Here is a 23,865-nt window from a genome sequence, read left to right on the forward strand (position 1 = left end):
ACGGCTTTTGTTTTAGGACACGAAGGCTTCACTGCTTTCTCTTGAGGTTTGTTTTTCCAGAACGGATCATCACCCTGTTTAAGAATGGGCAGAGGGTATTCAAAGATTGCACAGTACAAAAATATCATCTGTAAAGCGGAAGCACAGACAATACTTACAACGGGCGATTTGTTTTGCGTGTAAAAGGAGCTTAACCCGGTCTTGCTGCAGAAAGCTTCCGGTTTGTTCAACATTTTCTTCACAAACTCAATGACTTCTTCATCTATTAGTTAAATATTGATATGACATTGAGAGTCTTGTACATCACCAGTATACTCACACATTAAGCCGGAGCGGCAACTTAACGGCAAAATGCTCCAGGATATCCAGCAACGGACAAAGTCCATGCCTGTTAAACCGTTGGCCAGGAAGGCTCTAAGCTTGGCGAGTTGAGGTGCGTAGGAGGCTCGTTCCTAGGCATTTAGTCATTGCGGAAGTGGATGATTATTAGCAAGCCGGTGTGCACGATAACCCGGCAGAGGGTTCTCATCTTCGGGAGAGGTGTCTCTGCAATAGAACCAAGTTTGGTTCCACTCCTTTGGGTGACTGTGAAGTTTGGCATGAGGAAACTCAACTTCTTTCCTTTTCTGAATGGAGACGCTGCCAAGTTTAGTATTGGGTCCGTCTATGAATTCAGTGCGCCGGTTTAAATGGAAGAAATCCCGGAACAACTCGACAGTTGGTTCTTCTTGTAGGTACACTTCACAAAAAACTTGAAAGTTGCATATATTGGATACCGAGTTGGGTCCAATATCTTGAGGGTGGAGCTGAAAGCTGGCAAGTACATCTCGAAAAAACTTTGATCTGGGCGGTTTAAAGCCACGGCCTATGTGATCAACAAACACCACTACTTCACCCTACTTGGGGGTAGGAGGATTTTCCGGCCCAGGAACTCGCCACCAGATTTCATTTTTCTTTGGTAAGGTACCAATCTTGACCATTCCGTTCAGTTGCTCCTCTATAACCCGGGAGGGGACCCAGTTGTAGGAATAAAACTGCTTGGCCATTGCAAGTGAAAAGCTGGGAAGAAAATAATGCCGGTGTACGAGTCATTAATGGTGATGCATAAGGTACAACAGGGAAAAGGAATCCAAGTATGTGAAATCGGTAAACCGGAGGCTGATGCTATTATGAATGATAAAGCGATAAGCAGAAACAGAGGTATACACTATTAAACCGGAGTATGACAATGGAGATAAAGGGATTGGCGGTTTACAAGGGGACTAATGGCATATGATAGATTATTTTCTACAAGGATAAACCGCCTATGCGGATAAGGAAGATACAGATCTAAGGCAAGAATGACTAAGTAAGGAAAAACAGGTTTCACAAGATTGCATTGAAATTTTGGATCTACAGTAAGTCAGGAAAAGGAAAAATATTGAGACTTAAAAAGGTTTGGTCCCAAAGCAGTTCACAAAAGGTCTAGATCAAGTTGTTAGGTATTTAAGGTTTGGTTTAAATGGCCGAGATAAGGAGTACCATAGCTACTATGCGGAACACGTCAAGATCGAGTTCTGCTATATATGGGCTGAGGAAGAACACGGGAAGAGAGGCATGAACCCGTATGAACCCTAATGGATCTATAGAAGAAAGAAGGAAAGGCTTACAGCAGCTGTTGAGGTAGCGGAGGTGCGCCACATCTCTCTGATGCGACCAGGTCGATGTAGCGGCCAACGGTGATGCAGGGGCGAAGTTCGACAACGGCGGCGGCGTTCGGGCGCAGGGATGTCGTGACGAGGAAGAAGAGATGAAGAGGTAGCTGAGGAAACAGAAAAAGGGGTCGCAGCCCTATTTATAAGGCGAAGAGATAAGCGACAGGCGCGAGAATCGAGGAGCTCAAAAATGGATCTTTAATAAAGTTGTCACCTCGGTGGTTGGATGCTCATTAATAAAGGGAATCTTCGGCTTCAACGAATAGGTGACATCATGGCGGATTACTGCAGATCTGAAGGATGATGTCACGGCGGTTTACAAGATCCATGTGAAGGTGCCAGGGCAAGAATTTTTCGAAGTGTTGAAGATTGACATGAACAAGTTCAAATCAATCTGGGGCCTAATGTTGGGGATATTACTACTGGACGTAAACCGGCCAGGAGTAGCCGAGTTAACTCTATGAAGATTAGAAGCCCATGAAGACATGAGGATGGTGGCGCTTTACGAAGGCCCAAGGCCCAAAGGCGGGTTAAGGCCTATAGATGTAAACCGACTTTCTCATGTAACTTGCATTGTAAGATAGGAAGGATAGAGACCGAGTTGGACACGTTAACGATCCGGCCTCGGGACTCTGTAAACCGACGGGCGTTAGCCTGCGTATATAAAGGGACAACCCGGCGGCGGTTTAGGGACAACACAACACACAATAACAAGTCGAGAGCCAGGCAAAGCGGATTCGCTCCCTCGTCATAGAAACCCCAACAATTCCATCACAACTAGACGTAGGCTTTTACCTTCATCGTAAGGGGCCAAACTAGTATAAAACTCTTGTGTCCCTTATCTGGTTTAACCCCTTTAAGCTAACCCGTAGCGATGGCTCCATGACTAAGTCCTTTCACGAGGACATCTGCCGTGACAAAACCACGACACATGGCATTTTATTTTATTTAACTAAGAATAACAAAAAACAAAAAGTAGGGACAGAAGGTGGTGCTTACTAAATTCATCGGCCACATGTCTCTCGAAAACAATCCATTAATATCGTTGATCAAGTCTTATTAACATCACTTTCAATTAACATAAACCCAAAGAACTTTCGTAAAACACAAAGTTATCTCTATGGGGATATGCATATCCCCAACAATAAGTATGTCATATTTCTTTTTGGCAGTAGGTAAAGGAATTTCAAATTGTCCAATAGTAATTGTCGGAGATTTTTCAATAACATTAATACCATTCACTTGAAATTATTTCTATGAAAAATGCACTGTATGCTCATTTCCATTGATATGAAAAGTGACTTTGATTTTATTGCAATCAATAATAGCCCCTGCAGTATTGCACTACTAGAAAAAAGGTTGTTAGTGGTGCACCTATTTTGGCTATTAATGGCGCACTATAGGTGCGCCATTATTATCATGCCACTACTAATAAATAGTAATGGCGCACGCCTGGTGCGCCATTGTTAATAGTGGCGCACCACCTGGTGCGCCATTACTATCCCAGACACTAATGGCGCAGCTAAACTGCGCCATTACTAGGCCCAGAAGTGCGCCACTGCTGTTACTCCAAGGGGCCATGTGTACCTTGTGCTCTGGGTTACTAATGGCGCACTTTTAGATAATGCGCCACTGGTGTGTTTACTTCTATGCGCCACTAAAGTGCAATATGGTGCACCACTACTATGAATATTAGGAATTACTTTTTTTGTTTTTCTGATATTTGCACAGGTTACAAAATACATTACAGCACAACATATAAATAGCAGATTTATCGAATACAATAGAAGATTAGTCTCCGAATACAATTCATCATATTAGTCTCCGAATTCAAAATACCGAACAAAGTTAGAACATTACAAGTACGAGACCACGAGTAGCGAGTTTGTCTTCACATTACAAGTCGATATCTAAACTACCATCACATAGAAGAGGGTTGCGGTCACGATGAGCATCATCACAATGAAACTGATCTTCATCCGGTTCCTCCTCCGCTCCCTCCTCTCTCCCGCTAGATAGTGCGTGTATCTAGCTTCCACCTCCGCCCTAGTGGTGTACCCTTTGTAACTGTTACCGCTGAAACGGTGAGCCTGTCTCCGACACTCCTCCCAATCGTCGTAGACTTCGGGAACCTCACCCTTGTACACAACATACGATGGCATCTCTATGCACTAGACAAACAAAACATTAGTAGCAATTCATAGATAATATATAAGTATGCAATAAAAGGATCGGAAGAGAAAAGCAACACATTAATAGCATGATTCATGGTCCTACTAATAAATAGCATCGATTACATATAAGTTAAATGACTGTACAAACTAAAGAGACATACAAGTTCATTAAAGTTTAATTACAACATGAGCTAATCGATATTTCAGAACTACATAGCATCAATACTTTCGACTCTACTCAAGGATCGGAGCGTGGATGAAGCCGCCATCTTTCGTGATGGTCATGAATGTGCGGTCGTTGTTAGCCTACATTTGTAGCGTTGTTTCTATTTCACTATTGGACGGTTGATATTTGAGGTAGAACTGCCCCGAGGTACGAAGGACATCTTGATAGATGATTTCCGCAAACTCCGACTGGATGCGAAAGAATTCTTGTCTGATGTCCTCGTCTTGGATTGCTTCTCCATAGAAAGAACAATGTCATCGCATAGCACCTGTTGCAGCATTGGGAAGATTAGTCGGTAGCATCGGCCTACCCGCCACATGCACCCTCCTCGAGATATCCTTAGGTATTGGTGTCTCGTCCTAAGCATGGATCATACTCGGTGCTGGCTGGCTCTCACCCTTGTTATTTTTTCTTTTCCGTCCCTTCTGCTTCTTCTGCTGTAATGGGATGGAGTTCTGCTCAGAGACCACCGTCTTGAGTGTGTTGGGGCTGATAATATTTCGCACCTCGGCTATTTGAGTCTCGGTGAAGGCGGTAGCTGGAGGCGTCTCCTGAGAACTAAACGCCAGACGACGCCTGTTGCAATTGGGTTTCTCCGCAGTACTAGCTAGATCGCGATCGTCTTTTGCAGGGTTGGGTTCTTGAGAAGGAGGCCCCAAGAATTCATCACCGTACCCATGTTCGTTCATGTACTTATCGATGTTGGAAAATGTACCATCATCGTCATCCGGATCCTATGCCATATGCATGTCCAGATCAGCTGACGGCGGTAGCGTTGCGGCGGTCTTGCCATGGCTTGGCGCCGGCACGACTGGCGGTGTTGTCTGTGGGGTGGTGTCCCCCGACCCCAAATGAATCTGGCTCTTCGGCCAAAGCATGGACCAGCCTAAGCAGGCGCTGAGGGTCATCACATCATCTTCGTCGGCCCCAGGGGGTCGATACGGAGGTAACAAGTCGTCGCAGCCCCGCAGCACCCGAACCAGTTGAACCCTATACACGGTGGGTGGCATCGGATTACCGTGGAACACGCGGTTTCCTGGTTCAACGATTTTGGCCTTGGCGACATCGATCAACTCGCCGTCCACGAAGTGCAGGAGAGTGCATGGAACGTTGGTGGCGCCCTGCGAAAACATGTAAGCGTCAGGGATTCCCAGTCAAAGGCAAGGAGATGAAGTCATCGGCCGAGGCTTAGTTACCCTGATGGCGTCGAGCTCGGCTAATGTCGAGGCACCACCAATGGCGGTCGTGCAAGTGACGGAGGGGGCGCTTGCTGCCGAGGTGCCGGCTAGCGTGTTCTTCCCACACCCGGGTGCATTAAGCTCCAATGTCGGCGTCGACGCTGGAGACACCAATGCCGCCTCCGCCGGAGACACCAATGCTGGCGTGTTGTGCGAGTTGCTTCTCGTGAAGCTGGGAATCGGGGGCGGCCCCTGTTGGCAGCCCGCAATCCACTCCCGCAGCCCCTCAAGCAAGCAAGGCATAATGGCGGTGATCGTCGCTCCCACTTGGTCTCACACTTGCTCTTGGACTATCTCCAGAATCCGCGCCACTTGTGCCTTGAGTTCTTTAACCTCACGCTCCTGGCTTTCTGAGCTGGTCTTTCTCTCCTTTGACCCAGCCTTATAGTATTCCGACCATTTCATGGACAAGCCTTTGCCGGCCACACGACCAGCTGACGACGGCTTACTGAACTTATCCTTGTGTTTCATTACGTTCAACGCCCTATTTAAAGTGGTGTCCCAAGGGGCGGACGGGGAGCTTTGAGACCCCGCGCTACTGCTTTCAGTTTCCTGCGGAAGGAGCGTGAACCATTTAGAAATTTGGCTTCATTAATTAGAATGCAACCATATGGAGCTAATTACGCGGGGGTGTATTCCTTACCAGAACAGGCTCAAGCTCCTTCACCTTCGGATCCATGGTAAGCTCCTTTTTTACCGGGTCCACCTTGTATTGGGCCCTGACATAGTTCCTGGTCTGCTTTTCATGGTATTTATCGAAGAGGGGCAGTAGGCCTTGCTCGGCATGCTCCGCGTCCTCCTTGTCCCATTTAGGTTCCGCCACTCTGTAACCGCCGGGACCGAGTTTGTGGACCCCTAAGTTCAAGTCCCGCATATCTTTCCCCCACTGACTTGATTCCGCGGATGCGTTGCTCTCGCACTTGATCTTGAACTCCAGGTAGTCAGCTTCGTTGATCGAAGGATTTGTCTCCTTGATCTTCTCATAACTATCACCACTTAGAATCCTTCTCTTCACCACGGCTCTCCAAGTAGCCAGGGCCGTGCTCATCTTCGTGAGGGCGGCACTGTTCACTTTATTCCCTGAGAGGCGTGTGTTTGCGAAGTCAGCGGGGAACTTGTATCGTTCCTGCAGCTTCATGAAGAGGAGGTTGCGCAAATTCCCTCGGTCATGATGCCTTAGGTTCTCGGTGTTGATCAAGACGGTGCTCCGGAGAATGCACCCGAGTTGTCCCACGTAACCACTCACTAATTCTTTGGGTGTCGTAGGATGCCCACTGGAGGACACTTCGGTAAATTCCTCCTTGACGGTGCCGAGCACGTTCGGGCGCCGGTCCTTCCGTTGCCTCTTCGGTTGGCTACCATCTATGTGTTTGCTGCCATCATCAGTGGTGGCATCCCCGGTGGCACCATCAGTGGTGTCATCCCTGACACCACTAGGGGTTGTGTAGTCGGGATTGATGCCTTCTGCAGCATCCTCATAGCGGTGAGGTTCTTCCTCCATCCTCTGGGACAGCTCCCAGAATTGCTTGCTCGAACCGCCGGCCTCATCGTTGTCTGCCATGTTCGCTCTAAATAGGAAAAAAAAGGCTACTAGAGTTATTGGATGAGATCAGGGTAGTATCTATTCTTCTATCCTATATATTTTCACATTACAGGTTATAAACACCCCTTTACCCAAAAGATTGTTCCAAGTGCACTATTGCTATCCTACTAAGTGCACTATTGCAGGTTATATATTTTCTATCCTACTAAGTGCACTATTGCTCTTGCTGCAGGAAGAAAAAATAGTTTGCATTTCAACTTAAGGGAAAACTATAAAAGCCACTTAGAAATATTTGCTTTGTAGAAATAACATTGTCTATAAATGTTGATTAATTTTTGTTTCAGTTGAGAATCAGGCACCTTCTAGGTCAACAAAATTGGGCACGACCTTTGCTAATTTTCTTGACCTAGGAGTGCCCCATTCTCAACCGAAATGGAAATTAATCAACATTTCAGGAGAAAGGGGTAACTATTTGCCCCTGCACAAAATATTGAACTGAAGGAGCCTCAGTTCAGTTGTGGCGCCCCTGAAATTTTGGGGAACTTGCAGCAAATAGATTCAGTAAATTTCAGTGCATAACCAGTAGCAGCAGTAGTAAGAGGCAGCAACTAATTAACAGCTTAAATTGAGTAGCAAGCATCAGCCCAAGTTGTAGCCTTAACAACATCAAGAAGCAACATAAGAAGTAGCAGCAGGCAGCAACACTACATCACTACACTAGCTAATTAGGACTACATTAGCTACCTAAGCAGTAGCAAGCAGCAACACTAGAAGTACACTAGCTAATTAACAACTAACTAGCACTATACTAACAGTGTAGCAGTAGCAGCAGCATACCACCACCACCATCAACAGCAAGTGCATATAAAAATAACCACCAGCGGCAGAGTAGGAAGAGCTCACCAACCGATGGAAAGAAGAGCAGTGCAGCAGCAGAGGAGCTCGACGACAAGCAGCACCCACACGGCAGAGGAGCTCAGGGAAGAACAACTACATCAACTTTAGCAATAAAGTAACCAAGTTACAAATGTACAATGAGTTCTGCATCAGTTGCAAATTTATGGATGGGGACCAAAATGAAGCATACTGAAGAAGGAACCAACAATATCAGTATCCATTGAAGAAAAGGGGCAGTGGATCAATTTGACTTACTACGCAGGAAGGACAAACCACACTCTAATTATTTAAATCCCTCTAGTTATTTACTGTCATCCAGGGACCTTTCTTTAGTCCAGAACTTTGGGATTTTTTATTCATGTTGACAGATAAAACTGAACATTGTTCATGTGCAAAAGTTCATCCAGGGACCTTGATTTACTGTCAATGTAAAAGCTCATCCAGAGACACCTTAATTTCTTTCAACATAAAACCCACACTTCTATCAAAATTCAAATCAATGGACTAGTTCTCACAAGATCCGGGTTCCAATGATTTTTAGGAGAGGAGAGGGATGGCCATGGAGGCAGCCAGTCTCATCGATGGATGCAGCAAACTGCTGCAGATCGGAGCAACGGCCGCTGGGTGTCGGACGAGGAGCAAGAAAAGCGGGCTCTAGGGTTTGCAGGGGAGGGGATGGAGAAGTGGAGGACAGGGGGGGAATCACCTCGGGAATAACCGGCGGCGGAGGACGTTGACGCTCTGGCGGCGGCGGGGCGCCTCCTCTCAGTGGCGGTGAGGGTGTTGCTTTGCCCGTCCTGTTCCTACGATGGCGGCGCGAGGAGGAGGCTGCTGCCGACGGCGGCGATGGCTATTTGGGCGCGAGGAGGTGTAGGCCGTGGCCACGGAGGAGGAAGAGGCGGAGGTGGATGTCGTGCCAGTGCCGGTGGCGGTGGTGGTGGAAGGGGATCGGCGGTGGTGACGAGAGGCGAGGGGCGAGATGCAGATTGGGGAGAAGGACGGCCGGCTGGGTCATCTTGGATATTTTAGTGGGGGAGGGTTAGCAATGGCACACCTTTTAGGGGTGCGCCATAAAAATTGGTATATTAATGGCGCACCTTTTAGGGTGCGCCATAAACACCGTGATAGCAATGGTGCACCTTCTCCTGGTGCGCCATTACTAACTTTTTTATTTTTTGGATTCTTAGTTGCATGTAATAATTTAAGATTTGAGATAAAAGAAAAGCAAAATGCAAATGGAGTGATAAAACCATTGTGCAAAGATTTAGAATTAGATTTAGAATTGAGCTTACCACTGACACACACACACGCGACCGACACGTCGTGATTCGATCTTAGCTATCTTTTCACAATCTTCTTGCCCTTCTTTCTCGCGGTTGAATAATTTAGCCCCGGAACCCCTTGAGTTCTTCTCTTGAACGGACGTCCTTTAGGTAAGGTGGTCCTGCTTCTTCTTGTGGTGTATGGTACTTCATCGTCATCGTCATCTTCCATCTTCGGGTTGCCGTACTTGTCGAAGTCTTGCTCATTGACGACTCCATCCATTTCGATGATCTTCCTTTTACCTCTCCTCACGACAACAAGACTGGGCTTTGACGGGTCGGTAATGAAGAAGCATTGGTCCACTTGGGAAGCCAATACCCATGGCTCATTTTTCACGGTGACGTTTGCACCCGCGGTCTTGGATTTGGCTTCAGGTATAACCATGGTGGTGAAATACTGGTCTTCTTTTAGGACGCTCTTGGCCCATCTGACACGGAACATCGGGACCTTCTCTCCAGCGTAGCTTGATACGTCTCCAACGTATCTATAATTTTTGATTGCTCCATGCTATATTATCTACTATTTTGGACATTATTGGGCTTTATTATCCACTTTTATATTATGTTTTGGGACTAACCTATTAACCGGAGGCCCAGCCCAGAATTGCTATTTTTGCCTATTTTAGGGTTCCGAAGAAAACGAATATCAAACGGAGTCCAAACGGAATGAAACCTTTGGGAACGTGATTTTCTCACCGAACATGATCCAGGAGACTTGGACCCTACGTCAAGAAACAAAGGAGGAGGCCACGAGGTAGGGGGCGCGCCTACCCTCCCCCCCCCAAGCGTGCCCTCCACCCTCGTGGGCCCCCTGTTGCTCCATCGACGTACTCCTTCCTCCTATATATACCTATGTACCCCCAAATGATCAGATACAGAGCCAAAACCCTAATTCCACCGCCGTAACTTTCTGTATCAATGAGATCCCATCTTGGGGCCTGTTCCGGAGCTCCGCCGAAGGGGGCATCCATCACGGAGGGCTTCTACATCAACACCATAGCTATTAGCTAGATGGCTTCTTCTCTCTTTTTCGATCTCAGTACAATGTTCTCCCCCTCTCTTGTGGAGATCTATTCGATGTAATCTTCTTTTTGCGGTGTGTTTGTTGAGACCGGTGAATTGTGGGTTTATGATCAAGATTATATATGAACAATATTTGAATCTTCTCTGAATTCTTTTATGTGTGATTGGTTATCTTTGTAAGTCTCTTCAAACTATCAGTTTGGTTTGGCTTTCTAGATTTATCTTTCTTGCAATGGGAGAAGTGCTTAGCTTTGGGTTCAATCTTGCAGTGCCCTTTCCCAGTGACAGTAGGGGCAGCAAGGCATGTATTGTATTGTTGCCATCGAGGATAACAAGATGGGGTTTTATCATATTGCATGCATTTATCCCTCTATATCATGTCATCTTGCTTAAGGCGTTACTCTGTTTTCATGAACTTAATACTCTAGATGCATGCTGGATAGCGGTCGATGAGTGGAGTAATAGTAGTAGATGCAGGCAGGAGTCGGTCTACTTGTCTCGGACGTGATGCCTATATACATGATCATACCTAGATATTCTCATAACTATGCTCAATTCTGTCAATTGCTCAATAGTAATTCGTTCACCCACCGTAAAATAATTATGCTCTTGAGAGAAGCCACTAGTGAAACCTATGGCCCCCGGGTCTATCTTCATCATATTAATCTTCCTATACTTAGTTATGTCCTTTGCTTTTTACTTTGTGTTTATTTTACTTTGCATCTTTATCACAAAAATACCAAAAATATTATCTTATCATATCTATCAGATCTCACTCTCGTAAGTGACCGTGAAGGGATTGACAACCCCTTATCGCGTTGGTTGCGAGGAGTTATTTGTTTTGTGCATGTACTAGGGACGTGCGCGCAGCCTCCTACTGGATTGATACCTTGGTTCTCAAAAACTGAGGGAAATACTTACGCTACTTTGCTGCATCATCCTTTCCTCTTTAAGGAAATCCAACGCAGTGCTCAAGAGGTAGCAAGAAGATGTGTGGCACCGTTGCCGGGGATGTTCGCACAAGTCAAGATTTGACTCCCGACAACGAGTCATTTCTGGCGCTGTTGCCGGGGATTCTACGCAAAAGTCAACATACCAAGTACCCATCACAACCCTTATCTCCCACATTACATTATTTGCCATTTGCCTCTCATTTTCCTCTCCCCCACTTCACCCTTGCCGTTTTATTTGCCCTCTCTCTCTCTATCTTCCCTCTCTTTCTCTATTTGCCTCGTTTTGCCCTCTTGCCTTTTGTTTTCTTGTGTGTTGGATTGCTTGCTTGTCACGATGGCTCAAGATAACACTAAATTGTGTGACTTTACCAATACCAACAACAACGATTTTATTAGCACTCCGATTGCTCCTCTTATTGATGCTGAATCTTTTGAAACTAATGCCGCTTTGCTGAATCTTGTCATGAAAGATCCGTTTTCCAGCCTTCCTAGTGAAGATGCCGCTACCCATCTAAATAGCTTTGTTGATTTGTGTGATATGCAAAAGAAGAAAGATGTGGACAACGATATTGTTAAATTGAAGCTATTTCCTTTTTCGCTTAGAGATCGTGCTAAAGCTTGGTTTTCGTCTTTGCATAAAAATAGTATTGATTCTTGGAACAAGTGCAAAGATGCTTTTATCTCTAATTATTTTCCTCCCGCTAAGATCATCTCCCTTAGAAACGATATTGTGAATTTTAAGCAACTTGATCATGAACATGTTGCACAAGCTTGGGAGAGGATGAAATTAATGATACGTAATTGCCCTACTCATGGTTTGAAGTTGTGGATGATTATACAAAAAATTTATGCCGGATTGAATTTTGCTTCTAGAAATCTTTTAGATTCGTCCGCGGGAGGCACTTTTATGGAAATCACTTTAGGAGAAGCTACTAAACTCCTAGATAATATTATGGTTAATTATTCTCAATGGCATACTGAAAGATCTACTAATAAAAAGGTGCATGCGATAGAAGAAATTAATGTTTTGAGTGGAAAGATGGATGAACTTATGAAATTATTTGCTAATAAGAGTGTTTCTTCTGATCCTAATGATATGCCTTTGTCTACTTTGATTGAGAATAATAATGAATCTATGGATTTGAATTTTGTTGGTAGGAATAATTTTGGTAACAACGCGTATAGAGGAAACTTTAATCCTAGGCCTTATCCTAGTAATTCCTCTAATAATTATGGTAATTCCTACAACAATTCTTATGGAAATTATAATAAGATACCCTCTGATTTTGAATCTAATATTAAAGAATTTAATACTTCTCAAAAGAATTGCAATGCTTTGATTGAAGAAAAATTGCTTAAGATTGATGAGTTGGCTAGGAACGTTGATAGAATTTATCTTGATGTTGATTCTTTAAAACTTAGATCTATTCCACCTAAGCATGATATCAATGAGTCTCTCAAAGCCATGAGAATTTCCATTGATGAGTGCAAAGAAAGAACTGCTAGGATGCGTGCTAAGAAAGATGCCTTTATAAGAGCGTGTTCTTCTAGTTCCTATGAAAATAAAGATGAAGATCTAAAAGTTATTGATGTGTCCCCTATTAAATATTTGTTTTGCAATATGAATTTTGATGATGATGGGATTGAATATGATCCACCTTTACCTCGAAGGTGTTCCAAAAATTCAGAGTTTTTAGATCTTGATGCTAAATTTGATGAAAGTGGGATTGAAGAAATTAAAACCCTAGATGTTGCTAAACCCACTATTATGGATTTCAAGGAATTTAATTATGAAAATTTCTCTTTGATTGATTGTATTTCCTCGTTGAAATCCGTGCTAAATTCTCCTCATGCTTATAGTCAAAATAAAGCGTTTAATAAACATATCGTTGATGCCTTGATGCAATATTATGAAGAAAAACTTGAGTTGGAAGTTTCTATCCCTAGAAAACTTTATGATGAGTGGGAACCTACTATTAAAATTAAAATTAAAGATCATGAATTCTATGCTTTGTGTGATTTGGGTGCTAGTGTTTCCACGATTCCAAAAACTTTGTGTGATTTGTTAGGTTTCCGTGATTTTGATGATTGCTCTCTAAACTTGCACCTTGCGGACTCCACTATTAAGAAACCTATGGGAAGAATTAATGATGTTATTATTGTTGCAAATAGGAATTATGTGCCCGTAGATTTTATCGTTCTTGATATAGATTGCAATCCTTCATGTCCTATTATCCTTGGTAGACCTTTCCTTAGAACGATTGGTGCAATTATTGATATGAAGGAAGGAAATTTTAGATTCCAATTTCCGTTAAGGAAAGGCATGGAACACTTTCCTAGAAATAAAATTAAATTACCTTATGAATCTATTATGAGATCCACTTATGGATTTCCTACCAAAGATGGCAATACCTAGATCTATCCTTGCTTTTTATGCCTAGATAGGGGCGTTAAACGATAGTGCTTGTTGGGAGGAAACCCAATTTTACTTTATTCCTTGCTTTTTGCTCCTATTTAGTAATAAATAATTTACCTATCCTCTTTTTTTGTTGTGTTTTTTGTGTTTAATTCGTGTTTGTGCCAAGTAGAACCGTTGGGAAGACTTGGGGAAAGTCTTGATATCTTGCTGTAAAAAAATCAGAAACTTTAGCGCTCACGAGAAATGCTGCCATTTTTAATTGGAAAGTGATATTTAGTTAATTCTTTTTGCAGATGATTAATAGATAAATTACTCAAGTCTAGCAATTTATTTTAGAATTTTTGGGGTTCCATATCTTGCGCTAGCTACAGATTACTACAGACTGTTCTATTTTTGACAGATTCTATTGTTCGTGTGTTGTTTGCTTATTTTGATGAATCTATGGCTAGTAAAATAGCTTATAAACCATAGAGAAGTTGTAATACAGTAGGTTTAACACCAATATAAATAAATAATGAGTTCATTACAGTACCTTGAAGTGGTCTTTTGTTTTCTTTCGCTAACGGAGCTCACGAGATTTTCTACTTTAAGTTTTGTGTTGTGAAGTTTTCAAGTTTTGGGTAAAGATTTGATGGATTATGGAAAAATGACTGGCAAGAGCCTAATATTGGGGATTCCCATGACACCCCCAAGATAATCTAAGGACACCTAAAATCCAAAGCTTGGGGATGCCCTGGAAGGCATCCCTTCTTTCGTCTACTTCTATCGGTAACTTTACTTGGAGCTATATTTTTATTCACCACATGGTATGTGTTTTGCTTGGAGCGTCTTGTATGATTTGAGTCTTTATTTGTTAGTTTACCACAATCATCCTTGATTTACACACCTTTTGAGAGAGACATACATGATTTGGAATTTGTTAGAATACTCTATGTGCTTCGCTTATATCATTTGAGTTATATAGTTTTGCTCTAGTACTTCACTTATATCTTTTAGAGCACGGTGGTGGATTTGTTTTGTAGAAACTATTGATCTCTCATGCTTCACTTAGATTATTTTGAGAGTATTAAATATCATGGTAATTTTCTTAAATAATCCTAATATGCTTGGCATTCAAGAATAGTAAAAACTTCCTTATGAGTGTGTTGAATACTATGAGAAGTTTGATACTTGATAATTGTTTTGAGATATGGAGATGCTGATATTAGAGTCATGCTAGTTGAGTAGTTGTGAATTTGATAAATACTTGTGTTAAAGTTTGTGATTCCCGTAGCATGCACTTATGGTGAACCATTATGTGATGAAGTCGGAGCATGATTTATTTTTTGATTGTCTTCCTTATGAGTGGCGGTCGGGGACGAGCGATGGTCTTTTCCTACCAATCTATCCCCCTAGGAGCATGCACATAATACTTTGCTTTGATAACTTGTAGATTTTTGCAATAAGTATATGAGTTCTTTATGACTAATGTTGAGTCCATGGATTATATGCACTTTTCTTCCTTCCACCATTGCTAGCCTCTCTAATACCGCGCACCTTTCGCCGGTATCATACACCCACCATATACCTTCCTCAAAACAGCCACCATACCTACCTATTATGGCATTTCCATAGCCAATCCGATATATATTGCCATGCAACTTTCCACCGTTCGGTTTATTATGACACACTCCATCATTGTCATATTGCTTTTCATGATCATGTAGTTGACATTGTATTTGTGGCAAAGCCACCGTTCCTAATTCTTTCATACATGTCACTCATGAGTCATTGCATATCCCGGTACACCGCCAGAGGCATTTATATAGAGTCATATTTTGTTCTAAGTATCGAGTTTGTAATTGTTGAGTTGTAAGAATATAAAAGTGTGATGATCATCATTATTAGAGCATTGTCCCAGTGAGGAAAGGATGATGGAGACTATGATTCCCCCACAAGTCGGGATGAGACTCCAGACGAAAAAAAAAGAGAAGAAAATAAAAGAGGCCATAAAAAAGAGAAAAGGCCCAAAGAAAAAAAATGAGAGAAAAAAAGAGAGAGAAAAAGAGAGAAGGGGCAATGCTACTATCCTTTTACCACACTTGTGCTTCAAAGTAGCACCATGATCTTCATGATAGAGAGTCTCCTATGTTGTCACTTTCATATACTAGTGGGAAATTTTCATTATAGAACTTGGCTTGTATATTCCAATGATGGGCTTCCTCAAAATGCCCTAGGTCTTCGTGAGCAAGCAAGTTGGATGCACACCCACTTAGTTAATTTTGTTGAACTTTCATATACTTATAGCTCTAGTGCATCCGTTGCATGGCAATCCCTACTCACTCACATTGATATATATTGATGGGCATCTCCATAGCACGTTGATACACCTAGTTGATGTGAGACTATCTTCTCCTTTTTGTCTTCTCCACAACCACCATTCTATTCCACCTATAGTGCTATATCCATGGCTCACGCTCATGTATTGCGTGAAGATTGAAAAAGTTTGAGAATGTCAAAAGTATGAAACAATTACTTGGCTTGTCATCGGGATTGTGCATGATTTAAATACTTTGTGTGGTGAAGATAGATCATAGCCAAACTATATGATTTTGTAGGGATAACTTTCTTTGGCCATGTTATTTTGAGAAGACATGGTTGCTTTGTTAGTATGCTTGAAGTATTATTATTTTTATGTCAATATTAAACTTTTGTCTTGAATCTTTCAGATCTGAATATTCATACCACAATTAAGAACAGTTACATTAAAATTATGCCAAGTAGCATTCCACATCAAAAATTCTGTTTTTATCATTTACCTACTCGAGGACGAGTGGGAATTAAGCTTGGGGACGCTTGATACGTCTCCAACGTATCTATAATTTTTGATTGCTCCATGCTATATTATCTACTGTTTTGGACATTATTGGGCTTTATTATCCACTTTTATACTATTTTTGGGGACTAACCTATTAACCGGAGGCCCAGCCCAGAATTGTTGTTTTTGCCTATTTTAGGGTTTCAAAGAAAAGGAATATCAAACAGAGTCCAAACGGAATGAAACCTTCGGGAACGTGATTTTCTCACCGAACATGATCCAGGAGACTTGGACCCTACGTCAAGAAACAAAGGAGGAGGCCACGAGGTAGGGGGCGCGCCTACCCTCCCCCCCCCAAGCGTGCCCTCCACCCTCGTGGGCCCCCTGTTGCTCCACCGACATACTCTTTCATCCTATATATACCTACGTACCCCCAAATGATCAGATACGGTGCCAAAACCCTAATTCCACCGCCGTAACTTTCTGTATCCACGACACCCCATCTTGGGGCCTGTTCCGGAGCTCCGCCGGAGGGGGCATCCATCACGGAGGGCTTCTACATCAGCACCATAGCCTCTCCGATGAAGTGTGAGTAGTTTATCTCAGACCTTCGGGTCCATAGTTATTAGCTAGATGGCTTCTTCTCTCTTTTTGGATCTCAATACAATGCTCTCCCCCTCTCTTGTGGAGATCTATTCGATGTAATCTTCTTTTTGCGGTGTGTTTGTTGAGACCTATGAATTGTGGGTTTATGATCAAGATTATCTATGAACAATATTTGAATCTTCTCTGAATTCTTTTATGTATGATTGGTTATCTTTGCAAGTCTCTTCGAATTATCAATTTGGTTTGTCCTACTAGATTGATCTTTCTTGCAATGGGATAAGTGCTTAGCTTTGGTTTCAATCTTGCGGTGTCCTTTCCCAGTGACAGTAGGGGCAGCAAGGCACGTATTGTATTGTTGCCATCGAGGATAACAAGATGGTTTTTTTATCATATTGCATGAATTTATCCCTCTACATCATGACATCTTGCTTAAGGTGTTACTCTATTTTCATGAACTTAATACTCTAGATGCATGTTGGATAGCGGTCGATGAGTGGAATAATAGTAGTAGATACATGCAGGAGTCGGTCTACTTGTCTCGGACGTGATGCCTATATACATGATCATACCTAGATATTCTCATAACTATGCTCAATTCTGTCAATTTCTCAACAGTAATTCGTTCACCCACCGTAAAATAATTATGCTCTAGAGAGAAGCCACTAGTGAAACCTATGGCCCCTGGGTCTATCTTCATCATATTAATCTTCCAATACTTAGTTATTTCCTTTGCTTTTTACTTTGCTTTTATTTTACTTTGCATCTTTATCACAAAATACCAAAAATATTATCTTATCATATCTATCAGATCTCACTCTCGTAAGTGACCGTGAAGGGATTGACAACCCCTTATCGCGTTGGTTGCGAGGAGTTATTTGTTTTGTGCAGGTACTAGGGACACGCGCGTAGCCTCCTACTGGATTGATACATTGGTTCTCAAAAACTGAGGGAAATACCTACGCTACTTTGCTGCATCATCCTTTCCTCTTCAAGGAAATCCAACGTAGTGCTCAAGAGGTAGCATAGCTCAGCTCCCAGATCTCCTCGATCCTTCTGTAGTATCTGTCCTTGTCGTTACCGGTGTATGATTCCATCATTACCCCGGAGTTCTGATAATCATTGCTCTTCATGTACTTTTCCTCGGTGTACAATGTGTAGCCGTTGATATCGTACGCCTCATAGGTCATCAAGTTGTGCTCGGCGCCCTGTGACAAGGCGAATATGAGTTTTTTCTTCTGCGGAAGAATCCTCATTTAAAGGGTACGACAGAAGCTTCTCCTTGAACCAACGAATGAAACATGAGTTGTGCTCTTTGATTATATCTCCATCCGTCCTCTATTGGCCTCGGTCATTGTACGTCTTCTCAATAAAGGTTTGGTTCTCTACCACCCAAGGATCGACCATGTCTATGTGTTGTAGCGCGACTAGGTTTGCTCTTTCAAAGTCGGCAAGTCGACCCTTGAAGTCGACATGCATTTCGCGACGACCCTCGCGGTGACCCCATCCAGCGAGCCTGCCGAGGTGCCTGTTGACAGGCAGACCAACGGGGTTCTCGATGCCTAGATAATTCGTGCAGAAGGAGATGGACTCTTCGGTCAGAAAGCCCTTAGCTATGCTTCCATCTGGACGTGCCCTATTGTGAACGTATCCTTTGATGACACCATTCATCCTTTCAAACGGCATCATGCTGTGCAGGAACATCGGCCCGAGTTGGATGATATCCTCCATGATATGGACCAGCTGATGCACCATAACTTCGAAGAATGCGGGCGGGAAGTAGATCTCAAGCTCGCATAGTATCACCACGATCTCTTCCTGTAGCCTTCTGAGTTGCCTCACGCCAACCGACTTCCAAGAGATGACGTCGAAAAAGTTGCATAGGCCAAATTGCATTTCACGAACGTGCGCGTCCATGATCCCATGGATTGCAACTGGAAGTATCTGCGTCATCAACACGTGACAGTCATGAGACTTCATCCGCTGAACTTCTGCTTGGATCGAAAGTATGTCTAGAGGGGGTGATTAGACTACTTGACCAATTAAAAATCTATCCTTTGCCCAATTTTAGTCTTTGGCAGATTTTAGCTATCTTAGCACAAGTCAAGCAATCTTAACACAATTCAAGCAAGCATGCAAAGAGTCTATGAGCAGCGGAAAGTAAAGCATGCAACTTGCAAGAATGTAAAGGGAAGGGTTTGGAGAATTCAAACGCAATTGGAGACACGGATGTTTTTGTCGTGGTTTCGATAGGTGGTGATATCGTACATCCACGTTGATGGAGACTTCAACCCACGAAGGGTAACGGTTGCGCGAGTCCACGGAGGGCTCCACCCACGAAGGGTCCACGAAGAAGCAACCTTGTCTATCCCATCATGGCCATCGCCCACGAAGGAGTTGCCTCACTAGCGGTAGATCTTCACTAAGTAGGCGATCTCCTTGCCCTTACAAACTCCTTGGTTCAACTCCACAATCTTGTCGGAGGCTTCCAAGTGACACCTAGCCAATCTAGGAGACACCACTCTCCAAGAAGTAACAAATGGTGTGTTGTTGATGAACTCCTTGGTCTTGTGCTTCAAATGATAGTCTCCCCAGCACTCAACTCTCTCTCACAGGATATGGATTTGGTGGAAAGAGGATTTGAGTGGAAAGCAACTTGGGGAAGGCTAGAGATCAAGATTCATATGGTGGGCTTGTCCTCAACACATGAGTAGGTGGTTCTCTCTCAGAAAATGTGTATTGGAAGTGTAGGTATGTTCTGATGGCTCCCTCCTCGAATGAAGAGTGGGTGGAGGGGTATATATAGCCTCCACACAAAAACTAACCGTTACACACAATTTACCAATCTCGGTGAGACCGAATTGAGAAACTCGGTCGGACCGATTTAGCAAACCTAGTGACCGTTAGGATTTTCGGTGGCACTGAGATGCAACTCGATAGGACCGATATGGTTAGGGTTAGGGCATAACGTAATCTCGATGTGACCGATTACACAAACTCGGTGGGACTGATTTTGGTAATAAGCTAACCAAAGAGTTGGTCAGGTAAACTCGGTGGGACTGATTTGCTCATTTCAGTGGGACCGAAATGTTACAAAAGGGAAACAGAGAGTTTACATTGCAATCTCGGTGGGACCGATCGCTCATCTCGGTAGGACCGAAACGTTGCGAAGGGAAACAGAGAGATTACAACCCCATCTCGGTGTGACCGAGATCCCTATCGGTGAGACCGATTTTCCTAGGGTTTGTGGCAGTGGCTATGACATCTGAACTCGGTGGCACCGGATAGAAAGAATCGGTGGGGCCGAGTTTGACTTTTGGTTTAGGTCATATGTGGATGTGGGAAGGTAGTTGAGGGTTTTGGAGCATATCACTAAGCACTATGAAGCAAGAACCTCATCAAGCAACACCTCATCCCTCCTTGATAGTATTGGCTTTTCCTATAGACTCAATGTGATCTTGGATCACTAAAATATAAAATGTAGAGTCTTGAGCTTTGAGCTTGAGCCAATCTTTTTGTCCTTAGTATTTTGAGGGGTCCACTTTCCTCATCCATGCCATGCCATTCACTGAGCTTTTCCGGAAATATTAATCTTGGAATAGCATTAGCTCAATGAGCTATATGTTGTTAGGAATTACCAAAACCACCTAGGGATAGTTGCACTTTCAATCTCCCCTTGTTTAGTAATTGATGACAACATATAGATCAAAGCTTGAGTATTCTATAGTCTCACCTAAATAGCTTGGCGTAATCATGGTCATAGCTGTTTCCTGTGTGAAATTGTTATCGTTTATAATTAGCTTTGGACTGCAAATGCACAGAGAGTTAGGATCATGGGTTATTCTTCCATGTCACATACATCTTGGTGGAGCGCTCAAAATGATAATAATTAAATACATGCACTCATCACCAAGCAAAGTGAATGATCATATAGGGATAAAATGATAATGTCATCCAATAAGCATTAATGTAGAATATGATCAAACACACATGATCATCCAAGTATCACACAGACAGAAAGTATCTCAAACAAGCAAATAAAGTTCAACCACCAAAGCAAGAGAGAATAAAAAAGCAACACTCTCTCTCGAAGCCTATGATCTATACATTTTTCTCCCCCTTTGGAAACAAGTTACCAAAAATTTCATAGAAAATGCATAGCACGAAATCGTCTCTCAGGCTTGGTCTTCAGGTGGTGGTGTCCGGATAACTCCAAGAACGAAGGCTTCAGTCGATGTAGACGGAGCTGATGGAGTTGGTGCTGGAGCTGGTGGCACTGAAGTTGTAGCTGAAGTTGCTCTGGTGTCTGGAACAGGCACTGCAGCAGATCTCTGAGATCTAGGCACTCTGGCAAATGCATCAGTGGTTGTCTTGCCCTTCCTCTCCTGCATATCATCCTGAAGTTGCACCACAACAGACTGGATCTCAGTTACCTTCACATCCATGTCATAGAACTTCTGCTCCATGATCCTTTCCAAGCTCTCCTAGTTTTGAGTTAGGGTGGCCAGCCCTTTCTCAATCCTTAGAGTGGATGCAATCAAGTAACCGAGCTGATCTTGCTTGCTCTTCAGAAGATATTGAGATGCCTCTTCCATGGTTGGCATCTTTGCAGCTTTCTCAGCCTTCGCCTTCTCCCTCTTTGCTTGAACATGCACAGAAGATGGTTCATCCTCATTCATAACCACTTGGTTGTCCTCAAAGTCTGGATAGATAGGCATGTGCTCCTTGTCCAACAAGTATGTACCAGTGCCCATCTTGGAGTTAATCAACTCCTGGATCTGTGGTGCATACCCACATCTTCTCTTTTGGTCAGCAGTTGTCCTCTTGATAGTTTCAACTATAAGATTCATGACCTTGAACTTTTGTGGCACATCAAATATATGTAGCAGATTGATGGAGTGGCCTCTGATCATTCTGTGATCACCAGACTTGGGCAGAAGAGTGTGCCTGAGGATCCAATTGATAGTAGGAAGTCCTGACAGCAGGTGTTTCACTGATCTAAATTGGTGAGTCTCAAGATCTGCATCAGGAATCTCCTTGTACATGCTAGCCATGAAGTTGTGATCCTTCTTCTTCTTGGCATAGACATCCAAGTCATCATCATTCTCCTCAGGAGCATTGATCAATTGAGCCCATTCTGCTACTGTTGACTGGTATCTAGTGCCTTCAGACATTCAGACTATCTTGCCATCTGGGTAGAAGTGAGTTCTGGAGTAGAACTGCATGATAAGCTCATCATTCCACTTTGTGAGCTTCTGGGCCACAAACTCATCAACTCCACAAGACTTGAAACTGACATATACTCCTGGATAGTGTTCTTCATTCTCCTTTATGCACTCCCAGTTGACCCATCTCATGTCACATACTATTGGTTTCTTGTCAAGCAACATTGTCTCATAAAAATCCTGTTGTTCTTTGGTATGGAACCTGTAGTCCACAACAGTTCTCCTTCTAGTGGCATATGGATCTAACTCTCTCCATAGCCTCAATCCTGAGTCCTTCCTGATCTTCATGTTTTCTGCTACAGGATGAGCATCATTATGATCTGGAATTTTTGGCTTTAACTTCCTCAAAACATGTGTCTCATCATCTTCTTCTTCAGCAACAGTTTCAGGCACTGGCGCCTTGTTTTTCTCAGCAGCTGGAATGTTCCTGGTACTCCTCTTTGGTGCAGTTTTGGGTTTTGGAGTAGCTGGCTTGGTAGCTTCTTTGGGCTTAGATGAAGCAGCCCCTGATCTTATGGCATCTCCCATAAGTTTCTGTGCCTTAGGTGCTGGTGCAGCATCCTCTTCCTCTTCAGAGTCTCTCATGACTGAAGATCTCCCAAGCACTCTGGCAGTGGTCTTTTTGACCCTCTCTTTCCTCTTCTTTTCTACCACAACCTGCTCTTTGGGTGCAGATCCCAAAGTCTCTTGAGTAGATGCTCTGGCTTTAGACATTGGAGCTATCATGGCAGGAACCTTTTACTTCATCCCTGGCTTGGTGGCAGCAGCTGTGCCATATTCCTTCTTCAGGACTTTCCTCTTTGAGGTAGTTTCTTCTTCCTCAGCCACATAATCCTCATCCTCTCACTCTGAGGTTCTTTTCTTGCTGGCCCTGGTGGCAACCTTTGGCAGATTGCTTGGTGTGCTCCTGCTGCCATCATCTGAGCTACTAGAGGGACTAGTGCCCTCACTCAAGTGAACCTGCTCCTCTGGCTTGTTCTGACTGTCACTCTGATTTGACATGATGCAAACACTAATAGCAGACCCTGTGAATAGATTATATATGAGGTGGAGTAGATGAGCATCACAAAGTACAGAGGTTTTTGCAAAAGAATGAATTAAAAACTTAGTTTTAGTTTTCCACAAAAAGCATTTTGGATCTACCGATTTGCAAACTCGGTGATACCAAAGCAGCTTTTGGAACCTAAACTAGTGAACTCGGTCAGACCGAGTCACAGTTCGGTGGCACCGAGACTTCTAGGGTTTCACAAAGTGCTGAACTCGGTCACACCGATTTGCAATTCTCGGTGAGATCGAGAATCACATGTGCAATGGCCTGAGCCAAATCGGTGAAACCGATTTCATCAACTCGGTCGGTCCGAGATGGTTTCGGCGGAAACCTAACCCTAAATTTCCAATTCACGACTAAACTATGGAGTGTTTTCGATGGATAGAATGATCTCAATCGTGGCAAGATACATGGCAAAACAATGTGCTGGGGAATCGGAGTTAGAACAGCACAAAGTTCAAGTCCATACCCTATTTCGGCGATGAACTTGCTACGGCGGCAACGGCGGAGATGATCCCATTGACGGTGGCGGAGACCAGCGACAGGAGGCGGCTGGCAATGAGGAGGATGATCCGGAGACCCAGGGAGGCAGAGCAGGCTAAGCGCGGGCAAGGAGGTTCGGAAAGTTTTCCAAAATTTGACCCGTGGATATATATACCTGACCCTGTTGGTGTGACCGAGTGGAACAACTCGGTGGCACCGA

The sequence above is a fragment of the Triticum urartu genome, chromosome 4 (genome assembly GCF_003073215.2).
Source record: "Triticum urartu cultivar G1812 chromosome 4, Tu2.1, whole genome shotgun sequence".
NCBI lineage: Eukaryota > Viridiplantae > Streptophyta > Magnoliopsida > Poales > Poaceae > Triticum > Triticum urartu.